The following is a 23,553-nucleotide window of genomic DNA, read 5'->3' as shown; positions in this document are numbered from 1 at the left end:
TGCCTTCCTTCCTGTTCGATCTATCGATGTCTTTGGTATGACTCTGGTGGTCAATCTTTCAATTGATAAGTGGATATGTTGCAGATCCATATATCCTTACTTCTATTAAGGGTCGAAGGCTTAGGGAAATGAGGGCTAGGTTCCCCTCTTAGCCTAGTGCCGCTTTGTATGGCCTTATGGGCATTCTTTCTAGTTATGGGGTGAACAGCCAGAATTTAAAGGAATAGTGCGTTCAAAAATATTATTGTCTTAAGTTTTCGGACATGTGGTTTTAAGCAAACTGTGATCAATCGTAAAAACATTTCCTATGCACCTTACCTTAGTTTTCCTCACTTTTACACATGCAAAATCAGGCAGTGGGGCACGGCCATCTTGTGCTAATCTTATCCGTTGCTACATCGCCCTAAGGTGTACAACCCTCGCGGCACTAAATCGTATCCCCCGCCCCTGAGGCTGACATCTCTATTCCTAGCAATATTTTCCACCTATTTTCATGATTTTAGTGTGCAGCGTAGCCAAACGTGCCCAGTCATCACCTACGTCTTAACGTAAGTTGACGCAGAACCCGGAATATCAACACACACATCCTCTCACAGCACAGCGCATCCCAAATCGGAATAGAAAACACAATTATTAAAAAGGAAACACCAATACTGTGCAATTTATAATATGCTTTTATTTCACAAACGCTCTGAGAACATCCGCCAATTCCATTTTCAACCACATTTTTAATTTCGTTGTGTTCGAACATCAAATCTTCATCATGAGGCACACAGTGTTCCTTTCGGTAGAAGAAGCGCATTGGACGCACCTTTAATCGCAAGTTTTCGGCATCAGCTTCTTGCTAGACCACCGTAAACAATGTCAGGTTGCTCCTAGTTGCTGGTAACGCCAAAGGGCATATCGGTCCTGGGTGATCGTCCCACAAAACAGTAATTGCGATCCAGCCATTTAGGTTTATCTGCCACTGCCTGTTGAAGAAGCCATCGCTCGGTATCTGGAATCGATCAGTCGCAAAAAGGAAGGATGTAGCTGTGTAGAAAACATAATATATATCAGTAGCCATTCTTTATTCAAATGTTTGTTTGTTTGTTTGTTTATTTATTTATATTGCGCACCAGACCCTTAGGTTACCGGGCGCAGCAACAAGTATATGCGAAGCTTACAATGTTACAATGTTATATAAATGAATTTACAGTATTACACCATATTGCACAAATTACAAGAATGTACAGATAAAGATTTGCCGTATTTACATGAATGTACAGTTAGCAACATACAGGATTTGCGGTAATAAGCATAAAGGTTGATGTCACGTCAGGGTGCATTGGGTCGGACTACACTTGTGAGTGTTCGGGTGTTAAGTCGTTGTTGGCGATAATGTGTTTGATAAGGTTCCTTCTGAAATGGGGGAAGGGTTGGTCAGCTCTTAGGTTAGGTGGCAGGGCGTTCCACAGGTTAGCAGCTTTCACAGGGAAGCAGGCGCCACCAATTTTGGCGAGTCTGAATCTAGGTACTGCCAAACAATTGGAATTGGCGATTCTCATGGGTCTATTAGAAGTTTTTCTTTTTATTTTGTCCATTAAGTAGCTGGGAGCTGCATTATTTAAGGCCTTATGGGTTAATGAGATCATTTTTAGCTGGATTTTATTCTCCGTAGAGAGCCATTTATGTTGCCGCCTAGTCGAGGAGATATGCTCCCTCTTTTTTATTCCTAATGCAGCTCTGAGAGCATTATTTTGTAGAATTTGAAGTCTTAGGGTAGTGGCTTTATTGGCGCTACTGTATAGGGCATTACAGTAGTCTAGTCGGGAAAGAATTAAGGCTCTAGCCAGGATTAGGCAGCTAGTATTGGACAGGAAGGGCTTGCCTGCTCTGATCAATTTACAAGTGTAGGCAGTAGTGGAGGCTAGGGAGTTTACCTGTTTAGTGAAGGACAGGGTAGAGTCGAGATAGAAACCAAGTGTTTTTACTTCCCTCGAGACTTTAATGGCATTTCCGTCTATGCTGAAGGCTGAGTAATCCAGGCCCAATTTGTTAATATTAGCTTGTGTGCCCAGAATGATCAACTCTGTCTTATCATCATTCAGGCAAAGACCGTGAGTGGCCATCCATGCCTGAATGATGAGATACACTCTATTCACCAACTCCCCATCCCTGCTGTGATCCCCAGAAAGTGGGAAGAGAATCTGTGTATCATCTGCATAGTTAGTGTAGGTGATACCGAGATTGTCCAGATCGTCGAACAGAGGTTTGGTGAATATATTGTAGAGGGTCGGAGAGACGCAGGATCCCTGAGGGACTCCACAAGTAATAGGTATAGGGTCAGCTGCTGCCGAAGGGGAAAAGACTCTCATAGTTCTCTCACTTAGAAAGGATTCTATCCAACTGATGGCTTGGGTGGAGAAGTGAGCGGCAACGTCCAGGTGTTTGCAGAGGACTTTGTGGTCCACAAGATCAAACGCAGCTGAGAGATGTAGTAGGAGGAGGAGGGCTGTCTTGCCCTGATCTCTCAGTTCGTCTATTTGGGCCTTTAAGTCAATCAGGGCTGTTTCCGTTCCGTGTAGTGGGCGGAAGCCAGATTGTCTAGTTCCTAGTAGTTTGTGCAGTTCAAGGTAGTTTTGAATCTGTATATAGGCCACTTTGTCCAGGATCTTTAGCAGAAACGGAACTGTAGTGATTGGGCGGTAATTGGTGGGGATAAGAGGATCTAGAGTTTGCTTTTTAAGCAACGGGAGCACCCAGGATTGTTTTAGATTAGCTGGGATGATGCCTGTAGAGAAGGATGCATTGACCAGTTTGGAGATAAATGGTGATAGGTCTCTGGCAGCGTCTTTTATTAGCTGTGCTGGGCAGATGTCACCTTTGCAGTTGGATGGTTTGAGGGTGAGGATAATTTTTTCAATCTCAAGTGTGGAAGTTTTGGTGAAGGAAAATTTGGTATGTTGAGGCATGTGGATCGCCTTAGGTGGTGACAGTGTAGGGAGTTTAAGCGAGTCTTTTTTCAGTTGAATTTTGTTTTGGAGGGTAGTGATTTTATTAGATAGAGCATATTGGATGTCAGAACACCAGGTCTGATCTTTAGTGCAAGTGTCTGGTATGGCAATAGGTGACTCAAGTTCCTTTAGGATGGAGAAGAGTTCCTTCATGCTTGATTTAGAATTGGCGATACGATCGTTGTATGAGTTTTTCTTAGCCAGACAGACTGCGTTTTTGTATTGACGGGAGATAGATATTAGGTTAGCCTTGTTCTCAGCAGTTGCACATATTTTCCAGTTGGATTCATATTTTCTCTTGGTGAGGCGTAAGGCCTTGAGTTCGGGCGTGAACCATTTATTTAGATGGGCTTTGGGTTTACTTGTGCGCATTTTAAGTGGGGCAATTTTGTCCAAGGTATCAGTCATAATTTTGTTATACTCGTGAACTAAAGTGCCGGGGTCTAGATTGTCAGGCAAGGCGTTTAAGGTTGGAAGAATAGCAGGTATGACATTATCTATTGTCATAATCTTTTTGTTTCTTGTGGGGCATGAAGGTGCCATGGGGACGACTGTAGCGGATGGTTGGGAGGTTAGGAGGTCAAAGGACACTAATGAGTGGTCAGACCATGATAAAGCCGAGATAGAGGAGATGACTGTAGTACAGTTAGAGTCAGCGATCCAGTCTAATATTCTACCTTTCGTATGGGTAGGGTTGTTGACTTTTTGGGAGAAGCCTAGGGAATTAATAGCTTGGGCGATGGTCGCGGCATGCACATCTGTTTTGTCGTTAAATCCTAAGTTAAAATCCCCTAATACCAGCAATTGAGAGGTGGTTTTAGCATTGAGGGTTAGTAACTTGTGTAGATCCTCTTCGAAGGTCCCAAGCGGGCCTGGAGGTCTATAGATTAGGTGAATAGTTAGGGATTGATTATTATTTATAAGGAGTTTAGCAGTGAGGGCTTCACAGGATTGTAGCGTTAGTGCAGGGGCTAGTCTTAGTGAGAGGCTTGATTTAGAGATAATGGCAATTCCGCCTCCGCGGGTGCCCTCTCGGTCTTGTCTGCATATAGTGTAGCCGTCAGGTATGGCTAACATAAGTGATGGGCCTGCTGCCTGGTGTAGCCAGGTTTCAGTTATAGCAATGAAGTCCAGGTTATTCTCAGTGATTAGATCAGCTATCTCAAGGGCATGTGCAACTAGTGACCTGGCATTGAGAAGTGCTCCTTTATAGGGATGGTCCTTAGTTTCCTCTTTGGTAAGTGTAGGATTAGGAGTGTTTTTAGCACTGGATTTAGTCTTGGGCACAGGTATTTGGGTGAGCGTTGAAGCTCGGGTGCGGTTGGAGGCGTAGCCTGTATTGCCAATTTGGTGTTTCATATCAGAATTTGTAAGAAGGAGTCGTCGTCTGGGTGTATCATGGAGTTTGTTAAGTCTAGCGCGTAGTTTGCTATTTCTATCGCGGGTGGAGCTAGGCTTGGAAGTGTAAGCTAGAGGTTCTGGCAGAGCTTGGTGTTTGGAGTCAGTATATGCATACGTGTTAGTCATAATATCTGGTGATATATGTAATAGAGGTGCATGTGAGTGTAGTGGGGTCTCTGTGTAGCTGCCCAGCTTGCTGGTAGCAGGAAGTGTAGCAATAGCCATGATGCAGTAGAAGCTTAGTAGGCTGGACATTGTGCGTAGCTAGTACTTGGTTTGGTGGGTAGGTGGTTTACAACACAATGGTCTCTGGGCGACCATAAGGCACTACACAGTATCACAGTGGTCGCTGGGTGACCATAAGGCACTACACAGTAATACAATGGTCTCTGGGCGACCATAAGGCACTACACAAAATTACGATGGTCTCTGGGCGACCATAAGGCACTACACAAAATTACGATGGTCTCTGGGTGACCATAAGGCACTACACAGTATTACAGTGGTCTCTAGGCGACCATAAGGCACTACACAGTATCACAGTGGTCGCTGGGTGACCATAAGGCACTACACAGTAATACAATGGTCTCTGGGTGACCATAAGGCACTACACAGTAATACAATGGTCTCTGGGCGACCATAAGGCACTACACAAAATTACGATGGTCTCTGGGTGACCATAAGGCACTACACAGTATTACAGTGGTCTCTAGGCGACCATAAGGCACTACACAGTATCACAGTGGTCTCTGGGTGACCATAAGGCACTACACAAAATTACGATGGTCTCTGGGTGACCATAAGGCACTACACAGTATTACAGTGGTCTCTAGGCGACCATAAGGCACTACACAGTAACACAGTGGTCGCTGGGTGACCATAAGGCACTACACAGTAATACAATGGTCTCTGGGCGACCATAAGGCACTACACAAAATTACGATGGTCTCTGGGTGACCATAAGGCACTACACAGTATTACAGTGGTCTCTGGGCGACCATAAGGCACTACACAAAATTACGATGGTCTCTGGGTGACCATAAGGCACTACACAGTAATACAATGGTCTCTGGGCGACCATAAGGCACTACACAAAATTACGATGGTCTCTGGGTGACCATAAGGCACTACACAGTAATACAATGGTCTCTGGGCGACCATAAGGCACTACACAAAATTACGATGGTCTCTGGGTGACCATAAGGCACTACGCAATATTACAGTGGTCTCTAGGCGACCATAAGGCACTACACAGTGGATTGTGCATTAAATGTTTCGTTGCAGTTCAGGAGCACAACGGTGCATGTGGGACCTTGGGCGTAGCAATGTAGGGAGGTGCTAGGTCAGGGCTCTAGCTCGATGGTCGGGAGTGGATATTGGAAGAGGTGGGCAGTATGCTTACCCTGTAGGTGGACGGCAGGGGTCCTGGCTCTAGGCTCGACGGTGCACTCCGCCTGGAGCAGCACGGGCAGAGTTTGTGGCCCCTGGCTCCAAACAGGCTCTCAACAGGCCTTAGGGTGGCCGCCGGCGTGATCCGCCTGCCGGCGGTTACAGCTGATTTTAACGAGGCTCAGCCTCGGTTTCAGCCCGCGCTGCGCCCGGCATGCGTGAGTCAGGCGGCGTGTGGGGACAGGGTCAGGCAGGCCCTGTCCGTGTTCCTCGTGGTCTCGTGGTTTCTCTGCTGGGCTGGGGTGCTGGGGGGGCTCCTGCCCTCGCCCCACGGTGATGAAGAGTGAATGAGGGGGTGAGCAGGCTCTCAACAGGCCTTAGGGTGGCCTTAGCGCTGGCCGCCGGCGTGATCCGCCTGCCGGCGGTTACAGCTGATTTTAACGAGGCTCAGCCTCGGTTTCAGCCCGCGCTGCGCCCGGCATGCGTGAGTCAGGCGGCGTGTGGGGACAGGGTCAGGCAGGCCCTGTCCGTGTTCCTCGTGGTCTCGTGGTTTCTCTGCTGGGCTGGGGTGCTGGGGGGGCTCCTGCCCTCGCCCCACGGTGATGAAGAGTGAATGAGGGGGTGAGCAGGCTCTCAACAGGCCTTAGGGTGGCCTTAGCGCTGGCCGCCGGCGTGATCCGCCTGCCGGCGGTTACAGCTGATTTTAACGAGGCTCAGCCTCGGTTTCAGCTCGCGCTGCGCCCGGCATGCGTGAGTCAGGCGGCGTGTGGGGACAGGGTCAGGCAGGCCCTGTCCGTGTTCCTCGTGGTCTCGTGGTTTCTCTGCTGGGCTGGGGTGCTGGGGGGGCTCCTGCCCTCGCCCCACGGTGATGAAGAGTGAATGTATCCATTTATCTTTTAATTCTGCACTGGGTGAAACCTAATAATGAACACAAACCACAAACAATGGAAACACAGAGAAAACATTGTGGAAAGTTAGAGTCTACGATGTGCTTGAGAGTTTAGTGCTGTGGAGTGTGTGTAGCTCGCAATGGGATGCATGTGCTGCTGTTCGGGCGTGGTTTTAATAGCCTCCGAAGTAGTCCCAGGAAAGAAGTTCCCCAGGACCACACCCGAGTAAAAAATAGTCCCTGTAGTAAAATAGTCCCATCTAGGCCTCACGTTAGCTTGGATTTATTTGCAGCATGGTCTGCATGAGGTAAGTAATGTCTATGAGCCTGGCGCCTATGGCGCCAGGACTGATTTTTATTATGAGCCTGGTGCCTAGGGCGCCAGGACTGAACCCAGACAGCCCCTAGCTGGGGCTGCTGGGGTTTTTGTAAATGTCTGGATGCCTGCTCACGGGTCTGATGGGCTTGATCCGGATGCCCGGGGGTAGGCATCATGACAGCACTCCCCCCCAAGGCCCCCCCTAAAGTTGTTCTTCCCCTTGGCCCTGGTTTGTCTGGGAAGTTCCGATGGAATTTCTTCACCAACCGAGGTGCATGAACGTGGTCACTAGGCTCCCATGACCTTTCCTGTGGTCTGTAACCTTTCCAGTCGATTAAATAAAAAAGTCTTGATTTAACCAACTTAGAGTCCAGGATATTCTTTACCTCGAATTCAGGTTCTCCATCTATTAGGATGGGGTCAGGTGGTTTGGCAAGTCTTGTCCCGGGTTGAACTGGTTTCAGAAGTGAAACATGAAAGACAGGATGGATCCGCATATTAGAGGGTAATTCCAACTTGACGGCCACCGGGTTGATAATGGCCTTAATAGTCTAAGGTCCCAAATACCTAAGATTAAAAGTCCGAGTTCCTTTTAGAGTATGTGTTTTGTAGCCAGCCAAACTTGATCCCCAATCTGATATCATAGAGCATTGCTTCTATGTTGATCAGCATTTTTCTTATATTTCTCTTTCGCTTGTTTCAAATGTTCTGTTGCCTCCTTAAAAGCTTGTGTAATTGTAGAGTGTAAATGACTAACTGCAGGCATTTCTAAGTGCTGAGGCGAATCGAGTTCTGAGGTTCGAGGGTGATATCCGTATATGGTAATGAAGGGGCTTTGTCCGGTTCCAGAATGTACTGAGTTATTGTATGCATATTCGGAAATCCATAAAATATCCTTCCAATTGCTTTCGGTCTGGTGCAGCATGCAACGTAGGTACTGTTCAAGGGTCTGGTTGGTCCTCTCCGTCTGACCATCGGTCTGGGGATGGTGACTGATTGATAACCTCACGTCGATTTGAGCCAATTGACAACATTTCTTCCAAAATTGTGAAATGAATTGACTGCCTTGGTCAGAGACCAATACGGAAGGCAATCCGTGTATTCGAACTATGTTTTCGAGGAACTCCTTGGCCAAAATTGAAGCGGAAGGTAATCCTTTTAAAGGAATAAAGTGGGCCATCTTGGAAAAAAGATCCACAATAACTAGGATGGTGTTAAATCCATTACATGGAGGTAGATCTGTAATAAAATCTAAAGACAAAGTGTGCCATGGTGTAGGTGGAATATCCAAAGGTTGTAAAAGGCCAGCAGGTTTTTTCTTCTGGCTTTTGTTTTGGGTGCAAATGCCACAAGACATCACAAATGACTTTACGTCTTTTCTCCAACTGGGCCACCAGAACTGTCTCTTAATTTTCGCTTCAGTTTTTGCGATACCTGGGGGCCCTTCAATCAGGGTGTCATGGCAATTGGAGATGACTAGTTCTTGTATTTCCTTGTGTGGTAGAAATAGTCGTCCTTGATAGTAAGGTAGGTCATTGACGACTGAGTAGTCCGGGCCTTTCTTTACCCAGTCCTGCAGGGTTGCTGGATCGAAGAGTTGTTGGATTTTTGAATGAATATCTTCTAGTGTCTGTAGAGTAGTTATGCCAAGAATTCTTTGCTCGGGAATTATTGGCACCGGTTCTGAGTTTGCATATGCTTCTCCCATCCCTATTCGGGATAAGGCATCTGCTTTGCCATTTTTGCGGCCTGGTCGATAAGTGATCACGAAATCGAATTCGGCAAAGAACAATGCCCATCGAAGTTGTCGCGATGATTGGGCTTTGGCTGTTTTTAAATACTGCAAGTTCCGGTGATCAGTGATTACGGTAATGGTATGCCTGGCACCAAGAAGGTAGTGCCGCCAAGCCTTAAAGCCAGATTTGATAGCTAATAGCTCTTTATCGGTAATCGCATAGTTTAACTCAGGTGCTGAGAACTTTCTGGACCAAAACGCTACTGGGTGAAGTTGACCGGTTTCAGGATCCTTCTGGGACAGGACAGCTCCCACGGCTAAACTGGATGCATCAGTTTCTACTATGTATGGAAGCTCAGGGCGTGGATGCTTTAAGACAGGTGCTGATGTGAATTTCGCTTTCAGCTCTTGGAAGGCCTTTTCTGCCTCTTCGGTCCACAAGAAGCGTTTGTTTTTTCGCAAAAGTGCTGTGATGGGGTGTACAACATGGGAGAAGTCCGGAATTAATCTGCGGTAGAAATTAGCAAATCCGAGCATGCTTTGTACCCCTTTGACTGAACTGGGTGATGGCCACTTGAGAATTGCGTCCACCTTTCAAGAGTCCATTCGGATTCCCTTTGGAGTCCGGATAAATCCAAGAAATTCAACTTCCGTAGCATGAAAAACACATTTTTCCAATTTTGCATATAACTTGTGCTGGCGTAGTTTCTCAAGGACTGCACGCACATGCTTAACATGGTTTGATTCTGAGGAGGAGTACACTAGAATATCATATATGTATACGACGACACAGACGTCAATGAGTTCACGAAGGACATCGTTCATAAAGTACTGGAAGGCTGCTGGTGCATTGCACAACCCGAAGGGCATCACCTGATATTCGAATAATCCGTACTTGGTGCGAAAGGCAGTCTTCCATTCGTTGCCTTTCTTGACACGTACCAGATGATATGCCCCTCGGAGATCTAACTTAGTGTAGATAAAAGCATCCTTTACTTGGTCTAGTAATTCGGGGATCAGAGGCAATGTGTATCGTTTTTTTACCGTAATCTGATTTAATGTGCGGTAATCTATGCACGTTCTAAGGTCACCTTCCTTTTTTGGCACGAAGAATAAAGCTGAGGATACAGGAGACTTAGAAGGACGAATAAAGCCATTAGCAAGGTATTGGTCCAAGTATTGCCGTAGGTGACGATTTTCAGGTTCCGTGAGGGCGTAGATTCTACTGCATGGGGGTTGTGCACCGCGTAGGAGGTCGATTTGACAATCGTATGATCTGTGAGGAGGTAATGTATTGGCCTGTTCTTTTTGAAAAACATCTTGAAATTCTTGGTCTTCCTGAGGTAACTGCACGATTGGGTTAACGACTGTAGCCAGGCCTTTGTTCACAGTTTTCTCCGGGTAACAGGTTTGTGCACAATCCGGGAAGGTTATTCTCTTCTCTCGCCATTCTATACAAGGATTATGTGTTTCCAACCATGGCATCCCCAGTATTATCTGGAACTGTGGGGCTTTGATTAGATCAAACACAATAGTCTCTCGATGCCCATCTTGACTCAACAGTGTCATCTCTGTAGTGGAATGAGTTACAGGCCCCGAGGCAATCTCAGTTCCATCAACTGTGGTGATGACATCCGAAGTGGTCTTTTTGCAAAGAGGTAGATTCATCCTTGACACCAATTCGTGGTCCATATAGTTTCCTACGGCCCTGCTATCTATGTATGCCCTTACTGCGTGCATACGTGATGGCTGCCTGGGATCAAGTAGGACCATTGGGATGATCAGATGCGAGGTCTGAGTGTCCTTCTTTAAGCTCGGCAAGCGGACCTCTACGCTTGTCGGGCATGGTCGTTCCCCAAATCAGGCTCTATGTGGCTTTTATCAGCAACTCCTACCACCTTCTTCGGTGGTTTTGTAGGGCAATCCCATAGAAAATGTCCTGAGGTTCCACAGTACAGACACAACTGCATCTGTCGTCTTCTTTCTCTTTCCTTTTGAGTTAAGGGTCCTTTAACCCCCCCGATCTGCATAGGTTCAGATGCATCTGTTCCTTTGGGGGCAACGTTGGGTTTAACCAATACCCGATTCTCGAACTTAGCTCGATCAGTCTTTCGGTTCTGAAGTCGGTGGTCTAGCTGGACCACTAAGTCTATAAATTCTGTGCAATCCCGAGGTGGGTTCACAACTTGAGCCAAGACGTCTTTGAGTTCTCCCCGAAGTCCACGATGAAACAATGTAATTCGTTTTTCCTCCGGCCACCCGGTTTCCACCACCAACCTATTGAAGGTACCAATATAGGTTAGCAGATCCTGGTTACCCTGTCGTAAGGATAAAAGTTTGTTGTCCAGGGCTTGACCCTGTGAGTGTCTGGCGAATAGTTTTTCCATGCTCCTTTGAAAACCCTGAAAATCCCGGAGAAGGATCATCCTGGTTGACCAATCCGCTGCGCTGCCACTAAGATATGACAATACAAAGGCTACTTTGGCTTGCTCATTTGGAAAGGCTCCCGGTCTGCATAAAAAGTGCAAGCAGCATTGGTTCATAACACGGCAAACCTTTTGGGGTCCCCAGCAAAGCGTTCGGGTGGAGCTAACAGAATATTTCCTGGTAAAACCACTTGCACAGGATTGCTTGATGAAACGGGGGTTGGGTTTCCCCCATATCCAGGTAGGGGCGTTTGCCCAGCTTGGTTTTGCAGTAGTTGCCTAGCCAGATCATCAGTGCGCTCCTTTGAGACAATCAGTTCTCTCCTGAGGGCATTAGTCTCTTGGTGAGCGGCATGTACTTCCGCCCTAACTTCCCCCAATAATTGGGCCAGTTGGTCGGTTTCCGAGGTTTCCATAACACCCAGTGGGTATTTTTAGAAAGGCTTTGTGTTCTGTTACGCTCGCCTGGACCCCACAGGGGTGTCGAACGGACCCGGACAGCTGCAGTCTCCATCAACGTGATGCGTAGTGCAGAGATGACTGTCTGGACTGGCCCGCCTAGTCTTGTCTGCTGGACCCGAAGAAGTATTTTCCTACAAGTGGAGACAGGGATTAGCCACCTGTGGGTTTTAGTGATGGCCTCCCAACTGTTCTCGCTCTCCCCCACTAATCACCTCCGATATCCCCTTAGTAACCTCACCTTATGTTTGTAAAAGATGAGCTCTCCATCCTGCGTGTCTTGCAGGGGCGCGTAGATACCAGTTACTTCACTGGTTTGAAGGCGTTGGGAGAGTTCCAGTAAGCATTGACTCTGAAGTCCCAGGCGGGATTGGTAAGTATCAAGTTCAAAGAGTTCAATATGCCCGATGTTCACTCTTGTCCCCTTCCTTCCTTAAGTTGCAACTGAGTTCGTGAGAAGAAGGCCTCGTAGCTGCTGCTGGCGTTCAGGTAAGAGTCTGTGTTACCCAACGCTGTCCGGTAACTTTTGCATGCGTTAACGTGTTGTTTTTCTCCCTCTTTACAGATGCGGCATACGAAGATATGGAGAATAATACTGCCGGTGGTAAATCAGGTAAGTCTATGGTGGTAAGAGGTATTTGTTGATTCCCTTGGCTCACCTTGTTATTCTTGTGCCCCTAGGTGCCGGAGTACGGCGAAGAAATGATGGAGACAGTGCCGGATCGAAAGATGCTGTGAGAACTGGTGAGTATGGCGCCGTGCTGGAGCTGGCGAAGCGACGCGTGCAGGACTGATGTACTTTCCGGGTCGGGAGATGAAATGGATCCGGAATCAGGTGAGGAATTTGAAATAAGTTTGTTTTCTAACCTTGTCCTTTTCTTCCTCTTTATTCTAGGAGCTCCGGATTCGAGGCGGGCGTGGCAGAAGACTGGATGCTGGCTGCAGGCACGGTTAGAGTCACGCTGCTGGATGCAGAATAACACGAAGCATGTGGTTTTAATAGCCTCCGAAGTAGTCCCAGGAAAGAAGTTCCCCAGGACCACACACGAGTAAGAAATAGTCCCTGTAGTAAAATAGTCCCATCCAGGCCTCACGTTGGCTTGGATTTATTTGCAGCATGGTCTGCATGAGGTAAGTAATGTCTATGAGCCTGGCGCCTATGGCGCCAGGACTGATTTTTATTATGAGCCTGGTGCCTACGGCGCCAGGACTGAACCCAGACAGCCCTTAGCTGGGGCTGCTGGGGTTTTTGTAAATGTCTGGATGCCTGCTCCCGGGGCTGATGGGCTTGATCCGGATGCCCGGGGGTTGGAATCATGACAATAAGGTGATTCTAGAGAGAATAGAGAATGCAGACAACTTGATATTAAACCGCCACAATGTGCTGCACCTGTTTCAACTAATTCCAAGCTTGCGAACAATTGTATCAGACGATCTGAGAATTGTGGAATTCTTTGATAACATTAGAGACGACAAAGTAATACTACATATAAAGTCGAAAATAATCTTTGAAACTCTGTTGGAAGCTAACCCGACTTTGTTATCTCTCGGGTTCGACATTTATAAGTTAGCTGAAAAGATGCGGGAAGTGAAGTCCTATCCACAACATCTTGGCCCGAAGCAGAACTGTAACAGGCCTTTTGAGGAAAAATATAACCCAATGGCCAACGTCGAACATGTGCAAACTGAAGACTACGCTGGACTAGAGAAGGAAGATCCATCTTCCAAATACGACGACCCCATACAAATAACTATCAAAGGACTTCCACAATCACCGAGTCTAGGGGGAGTTGACGCTGATAAATCAATTGTGACAAACGACTGGAACTGGATCGCCGCTGCCCTAAATGGTAAATCGAATTTATAATGTGAGGAGTCGATTACAGGATCCCTGGTCAAGTTGGGTTCGTGGAACATTGGAGGCTTAAATCATCTTTTCCACACACCTTGGTTACAAGACTTAGACTTGGTTGTCCTACAGGAAACATGTTTAACTCGAAATCCCATCCTGCAGGATTTTGAAATTGCCCACAATCCTGCCATAAGACAACTGAAAGGAAGACCGATGGCTGGGCTAATGATTGCGGCAAGGAAATCCACCGGCCTTAGAATCATTTCATTTACCAACATTACTCCATTCATACAAACAGCAAGGGTGTGTGTCAAAAATGCCATGGACGGAGTCTTTGCAGTCTTGGACATCATCAACGTTTACTGGAACCACTCTGCGATAGAAACGAACCTCTTCATCGACCAAATAACCACAATAATAGACGGATTACTCGAAAAAGAAGAACATCTCAATCTGATCATTTGTGGAGATCTAAACATTGACTGTACGAAGTATGGAAATAAGAGTAGCAGGGCTGTGGGATCTACTGCCTCTGAAGACGCGACACTGAAATGGTGCCAAGAAATGAAAGCAAGAAGCTTGTCAATGTTGAACGGCAATGTGACAGGTGACATCCCTGCCAATCCAACATGGAGAAGAATGAACCAACACTCCGTGTTGGATTACATATTTGTGTCAGAGGCGGTAGTAACACGAGTATCTCGTTTTGAGATTAAACCAATGACTTACAGTGATCATGATATGGCGAAACTAAGCATAAATGCGCTAGCCACAACACATAGTCCAGCTTGGACACATGACGTGTCAGTTCGTTCCAGCAGAATTCGTTTAGAACTCGCTGATGCAGATGTAAATAAAATCGTGACAAACTTAAAAAAAAGCATCGAACGAAATTGAATACTGTCAGTTACTAACAGATTTCACAGAGCACAAACATGGACTAAAACACAAAATGTGTACACAAACACAGTTTTGACCTACAACTCCAACAGCGCAAAAGATTGATGCGGCAAGAACTCCGAAAGTTGTCGACAGAGCATAAAGAGGTATCCATGCTCATTTCGAAGAAAAGAATAATTAAACAAGCATTCAGAAACTGGTGTAAATCCTATAAAGTGATAATGTTACAAAATGACTCTGAAAAAATGCTGTCAAAACTGTCAAACAAAAACTCAGTGGCCTTTTGGAAGATCATTAACAACCAATTTGCCCCACAAGATTCGCTACAGGCAAACCAAATTTCTGAAGCAACGTGGTCTTCTTTTTATACTGAAATGTTTAGTGCGGATGGATGCACGGAAGATGTCCATCGGTCAGAACTGTCAAAATGGGAGCTACAATTCGACCGTCAAGACATTCTAGCCGTAATTCAAAGAGCAAATGCATCCAGAGCCCTAGGACCTGATGGGCTTACTAATTTTACCATCAAGCGTAATCCAGAGGCGTGGGCAGATTTTTGTATGACACTCTTCCAAAGAATATCTGACAAACGTATGACACCTATGTCTTGGAAGAGTGCTATTATAGTGCCAATCTTCAAGAAGGGCAACAGGGCAAACCCTGGTGACTACAGACCAATTGCTCTGTTGGATGTGATAGGGAAAATCTATGCAACCTTACTGCAGAAGATGTTGCTAAAGTGGGCGAATGCAAGTGATCCTAGACAGGCTGGTTTTGCAAAGGGTGTGGCCTCAACATCCTAATCCTGAATCTTTTCAAGATAGAAGCCATAAGAAGTAACTCTAAAATACACCTAGCTCTTATAGACTTCTCTTGCGCTTTTGATAGCGTTGATCGAGGAATTCTCTGGAAAAAACTAAGAGACTGGAAGTGTCCAACTAGTCTGGCTGAAGCCATCAGAGAGTTGCACTCAAACACATACATCAGGATTAGGTTAGACCGACAGGGGACTCTCTCAAAGCCCATAGAAACTTTCAAAGGCGTAAAGCAGGGCTGCCCGCTTGCAGCAATCATCTTCAATTTGTTGTTATCGGACGTTGGCAAAGCCCTTAGTGAAGTGTCTTCGTTTCCGCCAAAAATGAATGGCACTCACATAAATTTGCTTGTATATGCGGACGACTTGATACTTCTAGACATGACAGCTATTGGTCTGCAACGAAAACTAGACGCTCTAGAAGTATATGTCCGACGCAATGGCTTACAAATCAACAAACAAAAATGTGAGATACAAACACTTCAAAATCTACGTTCTGTGAAAAAAACCAAGAAGAAACAAGTTTGGTTTCTTGAAAAGACAAAGATCGACACTGTATGTGACAGTAGATACTTGGGCATGAGAATAAGCGCTAACATAGACGACGCTCCATGGGCTGACTCAGAAAAATCGAAATGTCACCAATTAGCGTGCCAAGCAGCGATTCTAAACAGACAATAGGGGAAATGTTCGCTTAAATCCGTTGTGGCGTTTTACCAACAAAAAACGGTTGCAGCGATAATCTAAGGTGCCGAAAACACCTTGGGCTGCTCTCATGAGCTTTGGAAAACGCTCGAAAACATTTTCTGGGCAAGAGTGTTACACTTGCCGCGTGGAACATCAACCGCCTGTATTAGATATGAATTGGGGCTAACATCTATGCACGCAAGGGTGAGTTGGAACATTCTATGTCTTTTTAGGAAATGCAACGCACTGAACCCAGTACTGCAGTATGAAATACTAAATCCTAATAAGGAGGCAGTCTGTACTACCCTAGCAATGTGGTCAAAATACTGTTACGAGATTATGGAATTCTATGACATCAAACCAACTATGCTGATAGAGAATCCCGACCTAGCTAAAAAAAAAAGTGTGGAGCTGGGACTGGCACCTAACTTGTGAACAAAGACGTAACAGCAGACTGATGGCTGAGGTTCCGGGAGAGGCTAGAGCTTACAGCAAACTTCAAGACTACTTAATCCAGTTTCCGGACCAGACATTCAGATCTACATATCTGAGGTTCAGACTGAACTTAATAGACACTAAAGAACGTCAAGGTTTACACAATGCGAGATCACAATCACCTTGTCGTTTCTGTAAATCTGCCAACGAAACACTGAAACATCTAACGCTGTTTTGCCCTAACTTACGTACTTTGAGAACCCGTACTTTTGGACCCATATTTGAGAAATTTCAAACATTATGCGCTGACGAATGGTGGCAACGGATGTTCGAGGGCTCTGATCAAAGACTTATGTTCACTTTACTGTTTTTTCTCAAGGACTTGGAAAAACGGCTAAAAGAAGACAAATTTGAAAAAACACACAATTCACCGAAAACTGTGTGCTAACCCTCATGGCTATAGAACCACTCTTGACGGTCTCAGTACAATACGATCTGGCGGACGGTAGTTAAGACCGTCACGTGGAAGTGCGAGCATTTCACTGGGGTCGGGGGCGGCTTCAGGAATTGTCTGTTTTGGCCGATGATTTAGCAATTTTTTTTTGTTTGTTTTCTTTTTAAAGGTTTGTAAAAACCGCATAAAAATAAAAAAATAAAAAAAAATAACTACTCTACAGACTCTGGAAGACGTCTATAAAGAGATTCAGCAGCTTTTCGACCCTGCAGCCTTACAAAGCTGGTTAAACAAAGGCAAAGATTATTCAGTCATCAATCACCTACCAAGGACGTCTTTACCTACTAAGTAAAGAAATACAAGAAATATGTTATCTCCAATTATCATGAGTCTTTGGTAGAAGGGCATCCTGGGATCGCTAAAACCGAGGGCAAGATCAAAAGACAATTCTGGTGGCCTACTTGCCAGAAAGACATTAAGTCATTTGTACTGTCTTGCGGTATTTGTGCCCAAAATAAGACCCAGAAGAAGAAACCAGCAGGTCTATAACAACCTTTGGACATTCCACCTACGCCTTGGCATACCTTATCCCTTGACTTCATACCCCATGTAATGGGTACAGCACCATCCTAGTAACAGTGGATCTTTTTTCCAAAATGGCTCATTTCATTCCATTAAAGGGTCTACCTTCAGCCTCGACCTTGGCCAAAGAATTTCTAGAACATATTGTCCGAATACACGGATTCCCCTCCGTACTGGTTTCAGACCGGGGAAGTCAGTTAATTTCTCAATTTTGGAGGAAATGCTGTCAATTGGCCCAAATCGATGTAAGACTATCAACCAGCCACCATCCTCAAACCGATGGTCAAACTGAGAGGACCAATCAAACACTAGAGCAATATCTACGGTGCATTTACATCAAACCGAAGGCAATTGGAAGGAAATTATGTGGATATCCGAGTATGCCTAAAACAACTCATTGCACTCAGGAACAGGACAAAGTCCATTTTACACTATATATGGACGGCATCCTCGAACCTCTGAACTCGACCAGCCTCAACACTTAGAGGTGCCCGCCGTGAGCAACCTACACGCCACTATAACACAGGCTTTTAAAAGAGCAACCAAACATCTGAAACAGGCCAAAGAGAGATACAAGAAAATCGCAGATCAACATAGAAGCAAAGCTCTGAAATACCAGATAGGAGACCAAGTTTGGCTAGCTGCAAGACACGTACATTTAAAGGGGACTCGCACCTTTAACCCCAAGTATTTGGGACCTTACACTATTAAAGCCATTATCAATCCCGTGGCTGTCAGATTGGAGTTACCGTCAAATATGCGAATTCATCCAGTCTTTCATGTTTCACTTTTAAAGCCAGTACAGCCAGGGACAAGACTAACCAAACCACCTAATCCCCTCCTAATAGACGGAGAACAAGAATTTGAAGTTAAAAATATTTTGGACTCCGTTTTTTTCTGATTGACTGGAAAGGTTAAGGTCCACAAGAAAGGTCATGGGAACCAAGTGACAATATTCATGCACCTCGACTGGTGAAAAGGTTCCACCAGAATTTCCCTGACAAGCCGGGGCCAGTAAGGGGAACCGCCTTAGGAGGGGCCATCGGGGGGGGGGGGAGTGCTGTCACGATGCCTGCCCCCAGACATTCAGAACAGATCCATCTGTCCAGGGAACAGGCATCCACGAAGACCCAGGAATTCCCAAAACCCTGTCTAGGGGCTATATGGGTTCAGTCCTGGCGCCATAGGCGCCAGGCTCATATTGCCATCTTAAACTGTGCAGGTCATCCTGCAAAGAACTCACGTACAGGCCATCATGAGGCCATGAAGGGACTACTTTCCTTTGGGAACTATTTTACTACTTGGGTGTGGTACTGGAACTCTTTACCTGGGACCTACTTTTTTGATGCTATTTAAACCACGCCCGAAGAGCAGCACACGCTTCGAGTTATTCTGCATCTCAGCAGCGTAACGCTCACCGTGTCTGCAGTCCAGTATTCAGTCTACAGCTACACCCGTTTGTGTCCGGAGCCGATCCTAGAGAAAAGGAAAGAAGAAGAGAAGGTTAGAACAGGAAGATTCCCATTTGGTCATCATCTTCTCCTGGAGCAGCCGCACCTGTGAGAAAGGGAAAAAACATTAAAAGAACCGTGTCGCATTGCCAGCTGCAGCGCCGCGGCATACTCACCTATCATTAGAGCATCTTCACGATCCAGCGCGGTGCCCGTTGAATCGCCGCTCGCAACATCAGCATCTGAAAAGACAAGAACAAACAAAAGGTGAGCAGGGTTCCGCCAAAGGCATTCACTTACTTACCGCAAGATACTTACTTGGCATATTACCATTCGAGGCAGAGCTGGTCACCATTCTACGCTCGACATTTTCGCAAACGCAACGAAGATAGAGAACTATTGGTTAATCGCACTTGGAACAATATTACTTGATAAAGCAGTGCTTGGTGCAAACTGACTCTTACCAAGGCGCTACCTTCATCCATCGAGGCAAACTCGCTCCTCGGACCTCGCTGCATGGGGAAAGGTATGAAAGGAGCATGAGTGAATAAACAGACATTTGAACTCTAATAGAACTATACAATTGGTTTACACACAACTTACCTCTGAGTCATTATTTGTCTCCAACTTTGCCAAATACCTTTGGATCAGTGAAGTAACTGAAATTCTACGCGCCCCTGCACTCCAAACGCAGGATGGAGAGTTCATCCTTCCTAACTATAAGGTGAGACTTTATGAAGGGGAATACTAGAAGTTGTCGGGAAGATAGTGTTAGTGTTAACCCCTCTATCACGGGTGGCTAATTCCCTTTACTGCTTCTAGGAAAATCCTCTTGCGGGCCAGGCAGACGAAACTGAGTGGGCAAGTGCAGTCGATCAACACTTCGCTACGAGTCACACTGGTGGAGACTGCAGCAGTCCAGCTTCGTTCGGCACCCCTGTGGAATCCAGGTGAGTGTGACAACCTGATAACAGCATAGTGCCGTCTACCGCATTGGCCACCTCCGTATGGTCCTTGGGAACAACATGGATGCCCGTTTCCTGGGCATATTTGGTATTAATATAGTTTCCAGTAGCCCCTGAATCTAGTACGGCTTCACAAGTCAAAGATGAACGGGACAGAAGCATGAACGTAGCATTAATTGTGAAAGGTGTTGACAAAACTGAGTCCAAGTACGTGTAGCTCGGCAACTGGACTCCGTCTACTGCCAAGCTTTGGCGTTTCCCTGTTTCTTAGGTTTTTTAGGGCATGCCTTCAACAGATGTTCCAAGGAACCACAATAGAAGCAAAGATTGGCCATCCGCCGCCGTTCCCTTTCTTCGAGAGTTAAGGGACCTCTTACTGCGCCAATCTGCATAGGTTCGGAGTTCCCATTAGTGGGAGTCGATGAAGCCATAGACATGGGTATTGGTACCCTTCTTTCTCCTTTCCTCTCTGCCCTTCTGGCGTCTGTCTGTAGAACAAGATCCAGGAGTTCAGGAAACGCAGTAGGGACCACAAGAACTGTGGCTAACATGACCTTCAAGGACTCTGACAACCCCTTATAAAACAGGGATGCCTTTTTGTCCTCGGGCCAACCAGTCTCAGCAACTAGCTGGTTGAACTTGGCCACGTATGACAGGAGTGAGGAATCGCCCTGTTGCAAACCTAACAACTCTAGTTCTGTGGCTTGCGTTTTGTACCGTGTATCAAAAACGCGACTCATGGCATTGAGCAAGGCATCGCAGTCATACAGCATAGGACTGCCTTCTTCTAACAATGGATTCACCCATGCAGCAGCTGTATCACCCAAATGGGACAACACAAAAGCTGTCTTAGTCGTAGAATAAGGAAATTAATTGGGGCGATACAAAAAATACAGCCTGCATTAGTTCAAAAAAGTCGGATACATCTTTGGCTCCCAGTGAATCTCTCTGGAGGGGCCAAAGGGAATTGTGTTGTCATATACACTGGACCAGAGTCCTGCCGTGGCAAAGACGCACCTGAACCAGAAACTACGGCCGGAGGGGGCGCCGAAGCCCCTGCAGGCTGGATACCAGCCTGTAGGTCATCTATATGGCGGTGTGTAGAAGCATGGGCTGTTGCCATTTCAGAACGTAATTCCGCCACCATTTGCATAATGGTAGCCATAGTTTTGTTTGTGTCCATGGTGTGAGGCTTCTGATTATGTCAGAATCCGGGGTAGTTGAACTTGTAGCGTAGCCGAATAGTTCTTCCTACCAATGTATTCCTCTGGATATGTTAGACATGCAGAGGGATCAATTAATCGGAAGATGGGACACAGCACGAAACACAGGAAAACTGTAAAGAAACAAGAACACTGTCACTGGAGTGTACTTCAACTCGGCATGGCGTATTAGAAAATTAGACACATAATGCACTACCTGTTTGAGTTGGTTTTCCATCGTACATGGGAAAGGAGTCTCCTTCCGCTAACCCTCTCAAACGTAGCTCATGGTACGGCGTTAGACAGGACTAAAGAGGTTAACTCAGAATCAGGCTCTCTGGAATGGAGCTTACGATGTGTTTATGCAAGAAAGGAAGTCCAGAAGTTGTTCAGGGTCCTGTGCCGCTGTGCACCAATAAAGAACATCCAAAGCAAGACTGACAAGACGGCACATGGATGTCTAATGCGGGTCATGGCTAAAGGTCTCTAGCTCCAGGTAGCCAACTATCCAAACGAAACAAGGACGCCTAACGGCAGTGAGCACAACGCATGGCAGGCTCTAGTTTGTGCACAGTTGTGTGGGTTTGGTTGGTAGATGAACAGTTGCGGATGCACAACCAGCGTTACCTGAAGCGAATGTTTCACGATGGGCTGAGCAGTCAGCGTAAGCAATCCGGGTTGTGGCTGTGAGGGAATGCAAGCAAACAAAATCAGTAGGCAAGGAACTGTCCGTGAGTAGAGCCGTCGATCGTTACCGTGAATCACAAGTTCAAAGCAGAGGAAATGACGAAGGCAGGTTGATATAACAGGCGGAGGTCTGGCAACAAAGTAGCACATAGTAATAACAAGAAACAAGAAAGCTGAAATTTACAAAATCAGAAGCACTGGCGTGCAGCAGCCGAAGGACTAAAAACTTTTAGTCATATGATTTTCTCTTACTCCGCCCCTTGACGGAGAGCGCAGTACCGAGCGTGCAGAGGAGGCCATTGTTTCCATGGCAACCTCCAAATGCAATGCTTAAGGTCCAGGATGCGTCTCAGAGAACGGGGCTTGGGAACCCCAAAAACGGAATGCAAACAAGAACCGCGGTGAGTAGGCTTATCAGGATGCTGAGTGTCAGAATGTACTGTGGGAACAGCAATAGTACTCGTCTGGTGCCGTTTCTGGCGCAAGATGCATGTATCCTGATTCGTAAGCCTGACACCCTTCAGATAGAAGAATGCTACCGTGGTCTGAATGTTTTAAACTCTCTCTGGGCAAAGGAAAGCTATAACTAGCTACGTATACAGAATTGCTCTTACAAACTGCAGGCATTATTATAGGGAGTCAGAAAGCACTACCGTAGGTTAAGGGGAGAACTAACTTGTAGAAAAGGTTGCACACCGTCCAAAGATCCGAAGTGCTGTCTTTTCCAACCAGGTCCACAAGAGTCAGTCATTGAGGCAAGGATAAACATGCATCCTAATCCTGTGAAGATAGGAGTCACCAGCGCCATGACCGTCAGGATTACTCTGAAGGCTGAATTGAAGCGCTACTAACTGAATACCGGGAAGAAGTGGTGACTCAGACGGGAGAGATGCAGAGAAAACCCTAACTCCAGAATGTTTGATGGCATACTGTTATGTAACATCTAATGTTTATGTTAATTGTACTTTAAATGCAACTGTTCAACAATGTAACTTAGAATCAGTTGAAACTTCCTTGGACTCCAAGTACCAGAAAGCCTCAGGTACTGAGACGAAGAAGAGGAGCAAGAAGTCCATGTGGAGGAAATATGACATCAAATGTAACGTACAGTCTAGTTGGCAAGATCCTTTTCAGCTGCGTGGAACATTTCAACCTACAAATCACCTGCAGCTGAAAGAGCAGAGGAGAGAGGAGAAAGGCTGCAGAGTGCGTGGAGCAAGAAGCGAGTCCAGAGGCAGAGGCAAACTCACGGAGAAGAGCCATGGGGAGAGCAGGGAACATCGGCCCGTAGCAGGCTGGCGGTGTTCTGGACCGGAGAAGAGGAACTCTGGTGAAGTTAAGGTGAACGGTGCGCAGCGGGCAAGCAGAGATGCAGTCCTGCAGAGCTGCGCTGATTCTGTCGGCGAAGGACTCAGGAGCTGATGCAGGAACCAAATGAGACTCTGTCAAGAAGGGGAAGCTTGCCCAGTGAAAACTCCTTGCAGCAGCACCACGGTGAACCGGTGAGTCAACTAACACGAGCAGGGGGCCCCTGGATGTGCAAACACGTTAAACAGTATTTGGGATTCATTTTTGAATAACGACCAAATAGAAGTGAAAAGAGAAGGCAAATATGGTACAATTCTCCTGATATGAGATGTCAGTTGGGGGAAACCTGGAACCAGCATTGCCACAAGCCAAAAAGACATCACAGAAAGAACAAAGGGGCAAATATGGTACAATACTCCTGATATAAAATGTCAGTTGTGGGAAACCTGGAACAAGCATTGCCAAAAGCCAAGAGACATTGCAAGAAAGGTTGACAGACAAAGCCTGAACAAACCCTCACATATGGGCTGCCAGTATGGGTGAAATTGGTACAAGTAATAACTGAAGTCACAAAGTTGTGCTAGTGAAGAAATACAGTTTTG

The 23,553-nt window shown here is 46.2% G+C and overlaps 1 long non-coding RNA gene across 1 annotated transcript in view; it reads right to left on the bottom strand.

The window, feature by feature from the left end:
* Positions 1-664: 664 nt before the first annotated feature.
* LOC138527261 (uncharacterized) overlaps positions 665-23,553 on the bottom strand; it is a 262,910-nt gene continuing 240,021 nt past the window's right edge. The window contains exon 5 of the long non-coding RNA XR_011283839.1: positions 665-1,032. This is a non-coding gene — a long non-coding RNA (uncharacterized lncRNA). The remainder of the gene's footprint in view (positions 1,033-23,553) is intronic.

Source organism: Ambystoma mexicanum, chromosome 14, assembly GCF_040938575.1.
Source record: "Ambystoma mexicanum isolate Mex_15411 chromosome 14, UKY_AmexF1_1, whole genome shotgun sequence".
In the NCBI taxonomy this organism is placed as follows: Eukaryota; Metazoa; Chordata; class Amphibia; order Caudata; family Ambystomatidae; genus Ambystoma; species Ambystoma mexicanum.
This window is presented reverse-complemented; position numbering and strand designations above follow the sequence as displayed.